General features: G+C 54.1%; 1 long non-coding RNA gene across 1 annotated transcript; it reads left to right on the top strand.

Moving 5' to 3' along the window:
• The first annotated feature begins 8,360 nt into the window (after window positions 1–8,360).
• On the top strand, window positions 8,361–15,255 carry LOC114900974. The gene is made up of 2 exons (XR_003794977.1): window positions 8,361–8,667; window positions 15,111–15,255. It is a non-coding gene; the product is annotated as an uncharacterized LOC114900974 (long non-coding RNA).
• Window positions 15,256–15,517: the final 262 nt, after the last annotated feature.

Here is a 15,517-nt window from a genome sequence, read left to right on the forward strand (position 1 = left end):
TCTCTCATTTTCAAATAAGGAAGAAAAGAAGAGCAACGTGGAGATACAGGGGAGGGGAGGGGACAGTGACAGTCTAATGACAGATATTCCAGCTGTGAGACACCTCAGGGGGTGTCCACCCAGCACTGACCACACATCAGAGGAACCCCAAGAACCACATGGGACCCTCCATGTGACCTGGCCCAACAAACTGCCGTCATTTAAAGCTCAAATCCAGTTTATTTTTACTGAATTCGGGAAGATATTGGTTTTTATGGACACACTTAAGCCTGTGTCAGAAGAAAATCAAGGCAACCAGCTGAAAGCAAGTTTGAAAAAATATATTATAAGATATTATATTTGTACAAATTGCACTGTGATGTATATGTATCATATACCTATACATTTATATATATAAAGAGAGAAACAGAGGCAGAGAGACAAAGACAGGGCACACTGAACTTCACTGTGACCATTGTATAGGGAGAAAAATGGACTGAATACGAATAAAAGAAGATTGTAAGTGAAATAAACTAGATGTGAAATTAAAAGGTTATATTTGAAATAAACCAGATGTCCTTCATCCTCTAAGAGTCTAAAGCCTCTAAGAAATAATATTTTCACCCTGTTAATGTAGCAAGCAGCTTTCGATACAATGTCTTTGACTCATTGACTTTTCAGAGCATTTGTATGATACACTGAGTCTAATTCCACAATCTCTGCTCAGGGCAGAGGACAGCCTTGTGTTGGTTTATCTAGTAGAACAGCACTCAACCCACCCCTGCCCTGAACAAGGAAACCCTGTCCAAGCCCTTGGCTGCGGGAAGAGGCGGGAACATCGCCCGCGGGAATCGCTCTGGACCACAGCGCCCGTCACAGAGTTTTCAGAGGACTGAGCCAACCAAACAGACCAGATCTTTAGGAGAAAAAAGGAAAGCAGAGTGCAGAGGTTGTCCTTCTTCTCTGGGCTCTGCACCCATTCCTTGGTGCAGAGTGGAGAACAAATCAGAAAGGAATTGATGGTGATGCCCAAGAAACAAGAGGAGAGTCACATGAACACTTCTAAAGGGAAGGAATTGATGACACCAGCAAAATGAATACAAACTCGGCCACAGACCTTGGCGGGGAGCGTGGTCCAGCACAGAGCGCGCCCTGAAGCAGGCAGGGAACATGAAGGTGCAGGGGGGACCCCTGGGCTGCTCCCCCAGAACACGGTGCCCCTCCAGCCAGTCCCACGGAGTTAGTCGTTGTACAGACTGTGCTCCGTCCAAGCAGAACCTGGCAGTGGAGCCAAGGGAGCGTTCTCCTCCCATCACGTTGGAGGGCATTGTTGCAGAGTACGCAGGATGCAGGCGAGAATCTGGCACAAGGAATCTTTCCATCCTCCTGGCTGTGGAGTGAACAGGTGGCCCCAAATCTGTCTATGTGGTAGGGGGTGGAGGTGGGTGGGAAGAGGATGAATCTTAAAATATAATGTCCTGAAACTTCAATCCCAACCACATAAAGGAAGGGGGAAATATGCTGTAAGGCAGTATTCTCAAAAATTTCCGCCAAAATATCACTAATGTCAGAAGAAACTCCATGTGCCTTGGACGAGAAGAAGGGCCAGATATTGGTCCAAAGCCATCATCTCCAATCACAAAATGCATCTGACGTCTTGGTTTTTGCTTTTAAATCACGGGATGACTTTGTGTGCTGTTGTATAATAGATCCGTGCTTGTTTTTATCTAAAGGTATAGTTTGAAATTATCTATCAGTTAAATGACTTAATTTGTCCCCCAAAGAATCACATGGTGCCTGATGCTCCAGGAAGACAGGCTGCACTCGTCCTGGGACCTGACACATCACCTGCGCCCTCTGCAGGTGTGAAGAGAACACTGGCACCCGTGGGACGGGCTCTGTGGTGAAGACAGAGCACAGAGGCCGTGGTGGCGGGAGGAGGCCCCGTGGACAGGAGGGGCCCTGGCTCCCTCTCCCCCAGGGCCCCTCTTTCTTCGAGACCTGCTGCGCTGTTCTGCTTGCCGAAGGGCTAGGCAGCCATCTTCCGGCCCAAACGTGGGAAAAACTTGCTTCCGGGGATTTCTCTTAGCGTAGCTGAGATGGGTAATGTGTGTGTGTGTGTGTGTGTGTGTTTCTCAAAAAGATTTGAAAAAAAAAATGAGAGAACAAATAGCAGACCATGTACCAGAAACACAAAAGGCCAGGGGACTTCCCTGGCGGTCCAGTGGTTAAGACACTGAGCTTCCACTGCAGGGGGCGCGGGTTTCATCCCAGGTCTGGGAACTAAGATCCCACATGCCCATGCCACAAGGGTTGGCCAAAAAACAAACAAACAAAACCCCCCAAAACAAAAGGCCAGCTTTCTTTCCTCTACCACTTGCTCTCACCTGAGATAACCATGCTTCATCTCAGAGGCCAGGCGAGCCTGGGCAGCCATGTCACACCCACGCCAGTTCACGTCCCTTTCAAGGACCTGGTCTCCCAGACTCCCAGAGGAGAAGGAATTGGGCTCAGAACCCAAATGCGACTTAAGACATACAGGTGAGGGACTTCCCTGGTGGTGCAGTATTTAAGAATCCACCTGCCAATGCAGGGGACATGGGTTCGAACCCTGGTCCAGGAAGATTCCTGCATGCCGCGGAGCAACTAAGCCCGTGCGCCACAACCACTGAACCTGCGTTCTAGAGCCCACGAGCCAGCACTTCTGAGCCCACGTGCCACAACTACTGAGCCTGCACGCCTAGAGCCCGTGCTCCGCAACAAGAGAAGCCACCTCAGTGAGAAGCCCGCGCACCGCAACGAAGAGTAGCCCCCACTCGCTGCAACTAGAGAAAGCCTGCTCGCAGCAATGAAGACCCAACGCAGCCAAAAAAAAAAACTAGACACATAGGTGTGTGTGGTATGTGCTGTGTGTGTTGTGTATCCTGTTTATGTCATGTGCGCTGTGTGTGTGGTGTGATACACACACGCAAATCATGGGATGCAGTGCAGTGAATCTTGAGCTCAAACAGAGCTCAAGTCTGTCTTTGCCACCCACCCCAGACCCCTCCCACTCAGTAATGTGACCTGAGAGGTCTCTTTGTCTTCAGGAGATGGTAAGGATGGAGTGACTGGCAGATGAGATAATCCCAACCCTTAGACAAGATGCCGACTCCTATCTACGGCATCTGCCTCAGTCCTGTGTTCTACCAAGTGTAAAAGAAGACCAGATTCACACAATAAAGACAACCCCTACAGAAGAATTCTAACTCTAACAAGAGTGAGAGCGCAGCCCTATCACAAAAGCTTAACAATGTGGAATAATATTCCGCTGAGAATATGGAAGAGGTTGAAAATAGTTTGGTTTAATTATGTCACTACAGTCTCTACTATGGTATAGGCAGGTAGACCGTATTGATCTAACAGTCTGGATGGTATATCTTAGGCTTTCTCTATATCACAATAGAGAAATTGGCAGGGAGGAAAAAGAATCCACTTAGTCGGAAATCATTCATCCTTCTTTCCAGACCAAACCTTACAAGTGAATTCAGTCTCTGAAATCTGGGTAAATCGCATGACTTTGTTTTCACTCTGACCTTTGCAACCTGGCTGATGGAGGCTGGGTCTGCACGCCCAGTGGTCCGTCCTTATACTAAATGGACCTACGAGCAACCAGCCGGTTCAGCCAGGCCACCAGCTACTAATCAACCAGTACCTGGTTAATCTTTATTGAGTTTCCAGAGTTTTCAACTGCCTGCATCCAGGTGCACGAAGGAGACTTTGTTTTTCTTTGTCCTGTCCTGCGGGGACAGGAAGAACAGCCTTCTGTGGGAAAAGCAGACAAGATTCCGTGACAACAAGTGAGCCCTGAGACTGTGGCCTCCTAGCCAAGCCACTGGCAGAGGGCACAGCCCAGGCCTGCCTTTGCTATACTACGTACCACTTCTGTCTCCCCACTGGGACTGGAGCGGAACGTGGAAGTGTGGGTGGCATTAGTGACACAGTACCATCAGTGGAGTTCCTCGCTGTGGACCGTTAAAAGAAGACACTAAAATTCACCACGAGTCCTGCCTGTGGTCTCCAGGGGTACGGGAAGGGCATTTTGCGGGGTAACTGTGTGTTAAGGGTATGCTTTGGCTATTTCCCCTGGCCAGGTCATTGGAGGGGGAGCTAATCACTCAGTAAACAGAGAAGAGAGATGCTTATACTTAATAAGCCATTGCAAATGGAAGAAGCAAGCTCCTATACCCAATGTGATTCTCTCTAGAAACAAATGGCTTGGATCCAAACACTACAAAACCCTTTCAGAATGCCGAGAGGTCTCTCAGTCCCAGCGCCCCCAGACGTAATCCTCCGGCATCTTCTCTTTCACGTGGAAGTAGCTTTAACAAGGGAAGAGGGAATGACTGTGTGTGCACGCATGTGGCACAGTCGTGAGTTTTTCTTTTGTCTTGTTTCGGAGCCCCTGATGGGCAGTGTATCCTTCTCTCTGGGGAGCAGCCGCTGCAATTAAAGGGGAGGGCCAAATACCACGCGGAGCCGAGGCGCTGGGAAGCGCCTCCAAGACACCCTTCCCCAAGGGTGTGCTCAGCCCCCTCCCTCCATGCCCCCTGCGACACTACCGAGCTCTGGCTGTGCAGCAAGGGGCAGGGTTGGCCTGCTGGCAGAAGGGAGGTCAAGGCCTCTGCCAAGGTTGGCTGCTCTGGTCTCTCTCATCTGTGTCCTGCGCCAGCCCTCCTGTCGGATGAAAGAAACAGTGTGGTTCAGTGGCCAAGGCAGAGCTCGGGCTGGGAGCCTCGGCTGCGACCCTGGCACCACAGTCCTGGCCACTGATTATCTTGTGCCCACTCTAGATATTTTCACTTAAAATGTGGGCAATAAAAACCCTGACCTGTCTCCACAGGCTGTAATATTATAAAGAAGAGGAAAGGAGGACGGGGCACTTTGTAAATACACCACAAGGAACTTCTAAATACAGCTGGCGGAGCTCACCAGCCACCAGGGGCCATGTGAGGAAGCAGAGGCAGCTCCCAGCCAGGGAGTTGGGATGGAACGGCTGCTCTCCGGCGTGCACACTTGCTATTTCTTAGCCCTTCCCTAGGAAAGAGGACTTCAGGGGTTTCCACCACCCACCCACCCACCCCCCCCAACACACACGACCAATGTCAGGGACACTAGCATCGCTTCCAAGTGGAATAATTCAAAGAATCCAGGAAGAAGACAAGCACATTTTTTTTTCTTTTCTCCTCCCTATTTAAGAGGGGGTGAATCTCTGGTCTCCTTCTGGAAACAAAGAAAGGAATAGGGCTCGCTAATATGATAGCCCCTCAATTTTCCAGCTTGTGATTAGAAAGAGAGGTGATTAGAAGTGATCATAAATGGTGCTAGGTCTGCACGCCCCCCTCTCTCTTGGCGGTTTCTCCCCTTTTCCCCTTTGGTAAATTAGACTAAAAACTGAGAGAGTCACCAGAATGTTTCCACTCTGCTAAAACCCACGGCCAATTTGCCCTAATAATATGATTTCTTTATGTTTCTATATTTACACTTAAAAACGTTTCAAAACTACAGTTGGATACCTCTTCTCACCCTTAGGACGGCTCTTATTTAAAAAGCCAAAACAGAAAATAGCGAGTGTTGCTGAGGTCGTGGAGAAATCGGAACCCTTGGGCACTGCTGGTGGGAACGCAAAGGGGTGCAGCCACTCTGGAGAACAGCAGGGCAGTCTCCCCCCCAGATTAAATAGAGAATCATCATGTGATCCAGCATACACCCCAACAAATTGAAAGTGGGATCTCAAAGAGGTATTTGTACATGCCCTTTCAAAGCAGCATGATTCACAATAGCCAAAAGGTGGTCTCAACCCAGGTGTCCATCAACAGATGAATGAATAAGCAAAACGTCATCTATGCATACAATGGACTGTTATTCAGCCTTAAAAAGGACTGAGTTCTTTTGTTTTCTTTTAACATCTTTATTGGAGTGTAATTGCTTTACAATGTATGCCATGGACATTATGTTAAGTGAAATAAGCCAGGACAAATATTCTATGAGTCCATTTATATTAGGGGTCCAAAGTAGTCCAGTTTATGGAGACAGAAGGTAGGATGGTGGGTGCCCGAGGCTGGGGGAGGGGAGGGGGAGTTAGTGCTTAATGGGGACAGAGTTTCAGTTTGGGAAGATGACAGTGTTCTGTGGATGGTGGTGATGGTTGTGCAACAGAGGGAATGTCCTTAGTGCCACTGAACTGTACACTTAAAAATGGCTAAGATGGTGAACTGTATGTGTGTTTTACCACAATAAAAACTGTCCATCTGACACCATGTTCTACCCTCCTGACATATTTGAGGGAGGAACAGGCATTCCAGTCCCCAGGAAGGCAGGGCAGAAAACTCTCAGCTCTTCACCGCCTCTGGGCCTGGACTGGGGAGATGCCCCGCGTTCCCGGGAGTTGGGGGGATCTAGACTCCAGTCCCTCTGGTCTCATCACCAGGGCCCACGCGGCGGGTCTCAGGCTGCCCACCGGCCTTCCCTGCCTCTGGCCCTTTGCTTGGAAGCACCGAGACAGGTCACCCCCACTGGAAACATCAGGGCAGACGGTAGCTACGGGGTGTGCGGAGAAGGCAGTTTGGGCCTTGTCAGGGATGCCAGTCCTTCTGCCAACTTCCCAACTCTGCGGAAGTCCCTGAGCTGACAAGAGAGCATGGCCGCCACGTGTACCGCCCAGGACAGCTGGCCCGCCACGGTGGCCTGGAACACTCAGGAGGCCTGAGTCTCCTCAAGCTCCAGCCCATCTTCTGGGGTGCCGGCTCCTCTCTTCCGTCCCTTCCTGCGCCCGGCTCCCTGCGCCCTCCCCAGAGGCCCCTGCAGGGCTTCCCCACCTGTCGCCCCGCCAAACAGCCGCTCCCAAGTAGCAGCCACGGAAGCTCCCGTGAGGCCCCATCAGAACCAAATCTCCCTCAGCTGGGCACTTCTGTTTTGTTTGTTACCATTATCCTCTTTCGTCGCCTTTCCCCATCCCTCTGGAAGCTTCTTTGGCTGCAGACCTCTTCGTTAAGTGGCTGTTTCTTTCGGAAAACTGGTGCTCCCGACGGGGACTTCTTAGTACTTTCCATCGCGGGCCAAAAGGCAAAAGCGCTTGAAGGACACCAGGGCCCTAATAAGGCAGGTGCAAGACGATCCTTCGTCTCTTGTGGCCTGGGGCGCGAGGAAGGGAGGAGAGGGCAGGGCCATAGGGAACGGTCCCGGGCGGCCAGGCAGCCGCTGCACCCCCAGCCCCCGCCCCGGGGGAGGCGGGCTTCGGGGGCTCCAGATTCCCAAGCGCGTGTGCGGTGCGCGCGCCGGGGGTGGCGTCCGGCCGGCGCGCGAGGAGGTGGGGAGGCCCCGCCCGGGCCGCGCTGCCTGTCCCCACCTCAGCCCGGCGGCAGCTTCGGCTGCTCCCGTTAGATGGCGCTCGAGGCTTTCCGACCACTCGCGAAAGTGCGCCGGGCCGGGCACACAAAGCCCCGCGGGCCGGGGGGGACGCAGCCTGCCGGCAAGGGCGCGCGAGACCGACCCCACGGGGCCGCATGACCAGGCCCGGGGCGCGGGCGGGGCGCTCCCGCTGTGCCTCGGCTCGCTGGCCGCGGCCTCCGACCCTTCGCCCCTCCGCCCACTCGCGCTCGGTCCCGGGGCCCGGCTGCGCTCCGGGGATAGGAGCCGCGAGGCTGGGGCTCAGGCCGCGGGGGCCCTGGGGCCGGGGACGCGCCGGGTGGGAACCGGGGCGCAGACACAAGCCTCCAGACCGCGCCCGCCCGAGGCTCTTCGACTGGCCGCCCCGCTCTCCGCGAGCCCGGTCTCTGCTTTGCGGGGAAGCGGGCAGGTGCGGGGTCGGTTGTGTGTTTGAACCGTTCCGCTGAAATTGTGGTTCGGTACGAGGTTTAATAAACTTCGTGGGCGCTCGCGTTTCCAACAACACGGGGCAAAGTTTCTTGCTGTCCCCGATGCGGGTGGAGCCCGGGTGAAGCTCAAGCAGCCTCCTTAAAAAAAAGAAAAAAGCTCCTGGGACTCTGGGGCGTAAAACGCGACGGTTAATTTCTAAGTAACTGTTCGGGGATCAGGGAGCGAGCTTTCCTTCCGCCACGAAGTTCGGCTCCCCTTTCACCCTCTCCAAAAAAAGTGACTTGATCACGCTCTCCCGTCCCTTAGGCTCCTCCTTATGTCGCCTGCGCTGGCCCCGCCGCGGAAAGGGGTGCGTCTCCCAGACCCGGAACACGCAGCAGCGAGACCTTCCTTTGTGCCTACACTTGGCTGTGAACTTTCCCGCGCGGTGGGTTCTCCTTTAAGAAAGTAGCGATCTCTATGAATATTTAATGCCGGGCCCGGGCCGGCGGCGCGGACGCGAGCCCCGCGCCCGGGTCCCCGCAGCCGCGACGGGGACCGGGGGCCGGTGGGCCGGGGGCGAGAGCCGGGCTGGGGCGCGCGGCCCGTCGCGTTCATTTCCTTAAGAAAGCGGGCGGCGCGGTCGGAAGGACGATTTTGGCCCCGGCCGCCTTTCCCACCCCCGCCCCGCCCCGTACCCGGTTTTCTGCTAGAAGCGGGCTCGGGAGCTCTGAGCCCCAAGTGTACGCTCTTGTCTTTGATGGTATCGACCAAGTGCGGTTTCAAATTCAGTTGCCCCGACTGAGGCCGGTTTCCTGTCTGTGTGCGCAGTGGATGGAAGGACCGCGCCGGGTGAGTCCAGAGCGCGGGGAGCGGGCAGCCGGCCCGGCGGCGGAGGGGGAGGGCCGCCTGGCAGAGGCAGGCCTCCGGCTGGCTGGGTCCTGAACTGGGGAGCCAGGTGGAAACGGAGACCCCGGCAGAGAGGAGCGTGTGTGTGTGTGTGGGTGGGTGGGTGGGTGGATGGGGAGGTGATAAGGGACGAGGGGTCGCGAAGCCTGGAGCCCAGGCGGCCGCTGGTGGGAAGGTCTGGCGCGCCTCGCAGCCGTGTCCCTCTGCAAAGACCCGGGGCAACTTTCCCTCGCCGCCGCTGACCCTCTTCCTGCGAAGGAATAAAGTGAACTTGCTCAGCTACTCGATTCCGCTGGCGGTTCAGTTCTTTCTGCTTTGGTATTGAGTTTCTTTTCCACCTTTCAGTGTGAACAGCCTTTGTGTCCTTAACTCTAAGGTGTGCGTTTATGTATACATATATTCTATAGTGTGTATATATATTCTATCGTGTTTGTATATATATGAAATATATATGAAATAGTGTGTATATATATTCTATAGTGTGAGTGTGTGTATATATATATATATATATATATACACACACACATATCTATGAAATCTCCTAGGTACTTTATGATCCCATCTGGATAAATTAAAACCCAGATCTGTAATGTTTATTCTTAGTTTACAAAAGGCAGGGAAAAAAATGTGTGAGACACATGTCTGCAAGTATATCAAAAGTACTTTCCCTTCTGCTGGAAAAAGTTGCCTGCAAATGGCTTCCCTTCACTGATCCTGGACCACCTCTACTTCTCCAGGAAACTAAATCGGGTCATAACTAAAGCACCCATCAGACCAAGCAATTAAGTGCCAATAATGACTATTAATGACTGTATTACTAATGATTGGAGTTGAGGACTCCAAACCACGCTGTTTCAAATTTCTGCTACCCCAGATTTTTATAGCATTCCACCCCCGTAAAGGAGGTAAGAAGACGGATGAAGTTCTCAAAGAGCTCTCCAGCAGGTATCCCATGGTCAAGGTGGAATTTATTTATTTCAGTAAAGTTGATTTCTACTTCTGGTAAATAACGGAGTCTTCACTCCTGGCTGCGTCAAGTTACGCGAAGTGTAATTGATGGTGGTGGTTATTTGGTTTGGATGCAGAATTTGGTCGTGGGGGGATTGGAAGGGAGGGTGCGTTCTCCCTCCAGTTACTCTGGTAATACTGAGAGCCCTGGAAGATTTTAAGAAACAAGTGTTTTAAATCTTCAGCTGGACTCGTGGATATCGGGAAGGCTAGGAACTGGGGAAGTGAGGGCTGGTGAACTCAGGGAGCAAAGGAGAAATAAGGAACTTGGTCTGAAAAAAGATTTTCTTTTTGCTCATGGGTTCACATGGTTTTAGCCTGTCACAGGCTGAGTGACTGTTCAAAAGAAAAGGTTAGTGAGACTCATCTGTTGGTGTAAAGGCTATTGAGGCTGAAGGTGGTTCACCAGCCCCCCTTGCCTCTTTCTTGACACCGCTTCTCACCCCAAACGGAAATCCAGGCTCAGTTCTGGGATGGGAGGAGGTGGCAGGGAGGGAGGGAGGGAATACATCGCCACTGGGAGTCCACAGTGAGAAGGGAGGGCAGCTTGCAGGGGCCCTGGCCAGCCACCATGACGCAGGCAGGCTCAGCCACGGGGCAGTCGGAGGTGTTGGGTCACCTCTGCTCGTTCCCCAGCGTTCAGCCCTTCCTGCCAGCCTGTCAGGACACTGGGTGAGCTGGGGCAGTGAATGTGTTCAGGACATCTCCCCGGCACCTCGCTGGCTCCTGGTGGAAGCCAGAGCAGCAGCGCACATCTGGTTCTGATGTATTTACCAGGCTGGTATGGAAATGCCCAGGCTTCACGGCAGAAACCTGAGCTGCTTGCGACCAGTAAAGTCCTCTGCTAAAGGAGCGTGAATGGTTGGATGGTTTCAGAGTGCTGGGTGCCCCCCCCCCCCGCTCTCCAGGTGAAGCACTTGACCCTACCCCATTCTGTTTTGTTAGAGTTAATTGCCCTGAGGGTACCTCACACCTCAGCCAAGGAGTACAGCAGAGAAGGGGTCCTCCACAGGTAACTGGATGGTGCGGGCTCATCTTGGACACCTGACAAGTCCCCAAACCTCACCTGAATGAAGTGGGCCTGGGGTATGCTCTTGCCAGTGGCTCCTTTTGCCTGGCTCAGGCTGTCAGCAGTCCACATAAGACCCTGTAGTCCTGAGAGTCCTGCTACAGCTCCTTGGAGAGGGCGGCCGACCCCAGAGGCTTAACACGACAGCTCCATACTCAACAACAAATTCCCTGCTGACCCTGAGAATCCCAGGGAAGAGGGGGCTAGAGGCCGGCACGCAGCTCCCGTAACTCGGGGCAGTCTGGGCCCTGCCCACCACTGAGTCTGGTGGCAGGGAGAGGGCCAGGGCTCCGAAATTCTGCTGTTCCGCTTCCTTGGGTCAGCTGCAGACAAGCCTGAGACTGCAAATACCTGTGAAGAGGGGAAGGCGTGGAGGCTGGAGCTGGCCCTGTGTCCTACCAGGGTTCTAGGGCCCTGGGAGCCCTCCGAGGTGGCTGGGGGCAGAATACCAGAGGCCATTTGGTCCCTCGCCTTACCTTACAGAAGGCCCACATCATCAAGGTCTGAGAGGACTTGCTTTCCCAGGAAACGCAGGGTGGGGCGGATCTGGTGAGAATTGGAGGCTTTTCCTCAATTTACTTACACCTGGTTTGGAAATTGACATACAGAGGACAGCAAACGCTTTACCCAGATAGGACCTCTGTGGTGTCAGCAAACTTCTCCCCACCTCCCCTGTGGATCCCACTCACCCCCATTAAGTAGCCCAAACGCACTGTTCAAGATGTCAGGTTAGCTGGGGGAAGGAGTTTGATCCGTCCCCTCCACCCAAGTAAGGACAAATGAATTTTGTTCTCAAAAAGAAAACTTAGAGCTTGACACTTTCCCCAGCCAGATGCACCTAAGTTTCACCCAGGTCTCTAGTCGGCAACCGCAACCCACCCCCACCTCTTTTTCCTTTCTCTGTGGCTTAAAGTTGCACTTCAGGAGGGTTTATATCATGTTGTTCATGTCAGCAAGCCTCCTTGTCTCCACTCCCACCCATCTCCCTGGATGGAATGGTAGCTGGAAACCACACACACACAAGAAATTCTCTTTAAAAATTTCTGCTATTCTTCCCAACTAGAGGAGTTGACAGGACGCAGACACGTTAAGTTGCAGAAAATACGGTGGACCGATCAACCCAAATGCATCTCATTTGCACTTGCGCGTAGCCGGGGGTAGGAGCTAGTGTCACTCAGGCTGGGCTGACTGGGTGGAATTTCCGAGCAGGCCCCTCCGCAGGGGCCATTTGTGGGGTCGAAGCCCCGGCCCAGCCCAGGCCAGCAGGAGGAGGGCGTAGTGGGAGGCGTCCGGAGGCCTGGCCCGAGGGCTGGAGCCACCTTCGGCAGACCTCCTGCTCTGGGCAGCTCGGGGGGCTGGGAGGCCTGGAGGGGTGGGTGCTGGCAGCTGGATGCCCAGGTCGTCAGCCATTCCCAGGGCCTCCCCCTGGGTTGAATGAAAGAAAGGAAACACCTCCGAGGAGAGTCACTGACCACATATTATACCCGCTTCTACCTCTCCCCCAAGGTTTTGTCCCCATCACCCACTTTGTCCTCATCCACCCACGGGTGGAGGGACACCTCTGCCTGATGCGTTCCTCCACCTACTTCGAGTCCTGAACTCGGACCCTGAGCTTCTCGCTTCCCGCCTGTCTCACTGAACCCCACTCCTGGGCCCCCGAGTTCCCAGGGAAACGTGGGTAGTGCCCTGGGAGCCTTGGAACTCAGCGGGGGCAGTTAGGGGGAAGGCACGGGTCTTTGAGGTGCTCCCGCTCTCCAGGCACCCACTCCCCTGCGCTGGTCGCAACTTTGCCCGATCCCGGGGCTAGGGCGCAACTCCTACCCACGTATTCCCACCCGGCAGCTGGCGGCCCAGGCTGCGCTGGGGCGCAGGGTCACCGCTAGGGCTCTGTGGCGGCGGCGTGCGGGGCGCGGGCTGCAGGGGCCGAGGAACTGGGCGCAGGGCCCAGGCCGAGGCCTTGGGAAAGGCCCACCTGCCTCCGTGAGCGCCCCAGCAGCGCGTCCTGGGGGCGTCCTCGCCACCGCGTACCGCTTGCTTTCCTTGCCAAGGCCCTGGTGACTCAGACGCCGCCAACCCCACGAGCTCCCTTCTCCAGCGCTCGGCTCTGGCCGGGCGGGGAGACAGGGAGGCGTGCGCAGTGCTCTAGGCCTCACCGCCGGGCACCCAGGCACCGCCAGGCACCCTGGCACCGCCGGGCACCCTGGCACCGCCGGGCCGGACCGCAGCCCACCACCTTCCCGGGGCCAACCGGGGGCGACGCGTGTTGCCCAACGGGACCAGCGCCTCACCGGGCCGCCGGGGGACCAGCCACGCGCCCTCGCTCGCGGCGGAGCGCGGGGCCGAGGCTGCGACGCCCGGCAGCCAGCCCCGCACCATTGACTGCCCGGGCACGTCCGCGGAGCCCGGGGGGACGATCAACGGACTCTCCGTCCCGGGAGCTGGGGACACGCCTGTAAGGTGTGTGATGATTTAAAGATCCTTGGTACTACTTTTGCGCGAAGCCTTTGTTCCAGCTTTGTCAGCTTGCGCGCCTTCGGCAGCTCCCCCTCCCGAGCCCTTCCACCCCCATCACCCCCCGGCCCCCCCCACAACCCCTGCAGAGAGGGCCTGGCGCAGGGAACCTGCCCGGATCAACTGCCCCGCTCCAGATCCCCTCCTGCAAAATGCTCGTCCCTCGGTTACATCTCCCCTTCGCGCTTGGGGCAAATGAACACGGTTTGCACCGCCTTCGCCTTTGGGGCGAGGTTCTCCCAGAACAGGGTTTCTGAATGTGACCTCGGGCTGCGGCGGCGGCGGCGGCGGCGGCGGCCTCCTGCTGCCGGTGAGAGAGCAGCTTTCTGGCCACAGGCCGGGGCGACCGAGGTGCGCACAGCAGGGCCATGGGTAGGGGGTAACCTGCCCTCCCACGGTAAGAATTTGAGGATTCAGACGAAAAGAGCAGGTTAAGGATAACACGGCCGTGAACTAACTTGACTCCTACTGGCAACAGGGCCACCAGGGCCCGGTGTTCCCGGGTAGGGTGGCCCTCTCCCAGCCCCCAAATAAGGTACAACTCCTCTTTTAGCCAAAGTACAGCTAGATGCAGGGTGTTTAAAGGATACTCTGGCAAACAGGAGGTACAAATAATGACTGTTCCCATACACACAGGCTTGCATGCATCGTCGTATGTGGCCACACATTTCCCATTTCTCCCTAGTGTTTTTAAATTAAAGCTATTTAATTTGTCTCCATTCCTTCCTTCTAGGCCTTTATGCCTGCACATAGACATTTGGAGAAAAATCAAGTGTGAGCACCTCTCCCCGCAGAAAGTTCTGTATGTTACGTAACACACTCACACAGGGATTCCTCGGGTTACCAATTTGCTCCCAATCAGCCAGCACTTGGCTTTTTGGCTGGGGTAGGGGTGTCAGGGTGATGCAAATGGATGTGGCGGCTTCACTGGGGGGGAAGCGCTTTTCTTCCCCCTTCTTGAAGTCCCAGTTCAAGGCCCAGGAACAAAGGGAGAGGTAACTGATCTGTCCTCTGGTCTCTCTCCCTTCACTTCCACCCCCCTCACCTGCAGACCTGCAGGCCCTCCTCCTTGATAAATAGAGGAAAGCCTGTGAGTTCAGGTACACAAGTAAGTAGTGCTGACCTGCGAGGCTCCCCCATTGAAAATCAAAAACCCCATTTTAGGTGTGCCTTGAGTCCCCACCACCTCCTCTCCCCAAGATGTCACTGGACCCAAGGCTATTTGCTTAGCCTCCCTCTCTTGTTAAAAACATCCAGGACAACTATTAAATAGTTCCTGGAAGAGTTAAAGACATCTCTCAGGTTTGAAACAGTTTTTTAAAGCCCTGTTTGGAAGAAATCTTGGAGAAGTACAAAGCATAATCAGTAGGATGGCCCGAGCAAGTTTGAAAGATTTCTCCCCCAAAACGTTAACTAAAAAGAGTTTGTAGGTGTTGTTTTCTTTACTGATGGGTGTTTCCCTGTTGTAACCTACAGATTCTCAAGACCAAGCTAGTAAGACATTTAGTTTCATTTTGTTAGTTTCTGGGTGACACGAATCTTTCCGATTAGACCTAATTTATTTATTTTTTAAAAACTCTGCTGGAGAGTTTTCAACCTTGGAAATGTAAATGAAGCATAGACTCTCCCTCCGAGATTCTCACATGGGCAGAATGGAAGGACCCTGCCTGGCTCCCCTTCACACCTGGAAGTTGCCCTGCCTGAACCTAGGTGGACTGAGGGTGACAGGTTTGGGCATCTTTTATTTCAGTGCTGGCGCAAGGCGAGCTCTTTGAAATGAGTATCTATTCTATTTCAGAGTGCAGTGTCCCAGTCGGCTAAATGGGCTTGTCTTCTGCCAGGAGGGACACAGTCCTGCAGGACAGAACAAATGTTGGATCTCCCAGGAAGCTTCGTCAAAACATCCCTTGCCCTTTTGTTTTTGTTTTTGAATTAAAAGATGTGTTTTCTTTCCTCTCAGTGTTCGTCCCGTTATTTTGTAGCTACAACAATGAAATGTGGAAAACAGTTATTCTTTTTTGTCCTCTGTAAATGTCTCATTTGGGGACCTCGGGAAGCTCCAAACCTACCTCAGGTGTGTCCTGTGCTTTTGATGTTGACTCACTACTCACTGGGGTGCCCAGAGACTCACACTAGGTTCCCCCTTCCCCTGGGCATCCTTTCTCTCCCAAACAATGCCCCTCTCGCAACTCGAAACTCGCAGGG

This window comes from Monodon monoceros, unplaced genomic scaffold, assembly GCF_005190385.1.
Source record: "Monodon monoceros isolate NGI ecotype Baffin Bay Population unplaced genomic scaffold, NGI_Narwhal_1 Super_Scaffold_19, whole genome shotgun sequence".
In the NCBI taxonomy this organism is placed as follows: domain Eukaryota; kingdom Metazoa; phylum Chordata; class Mammalia; order Artiodactyla; family Monodontidae; genus Monodon; species Monodon monoceros.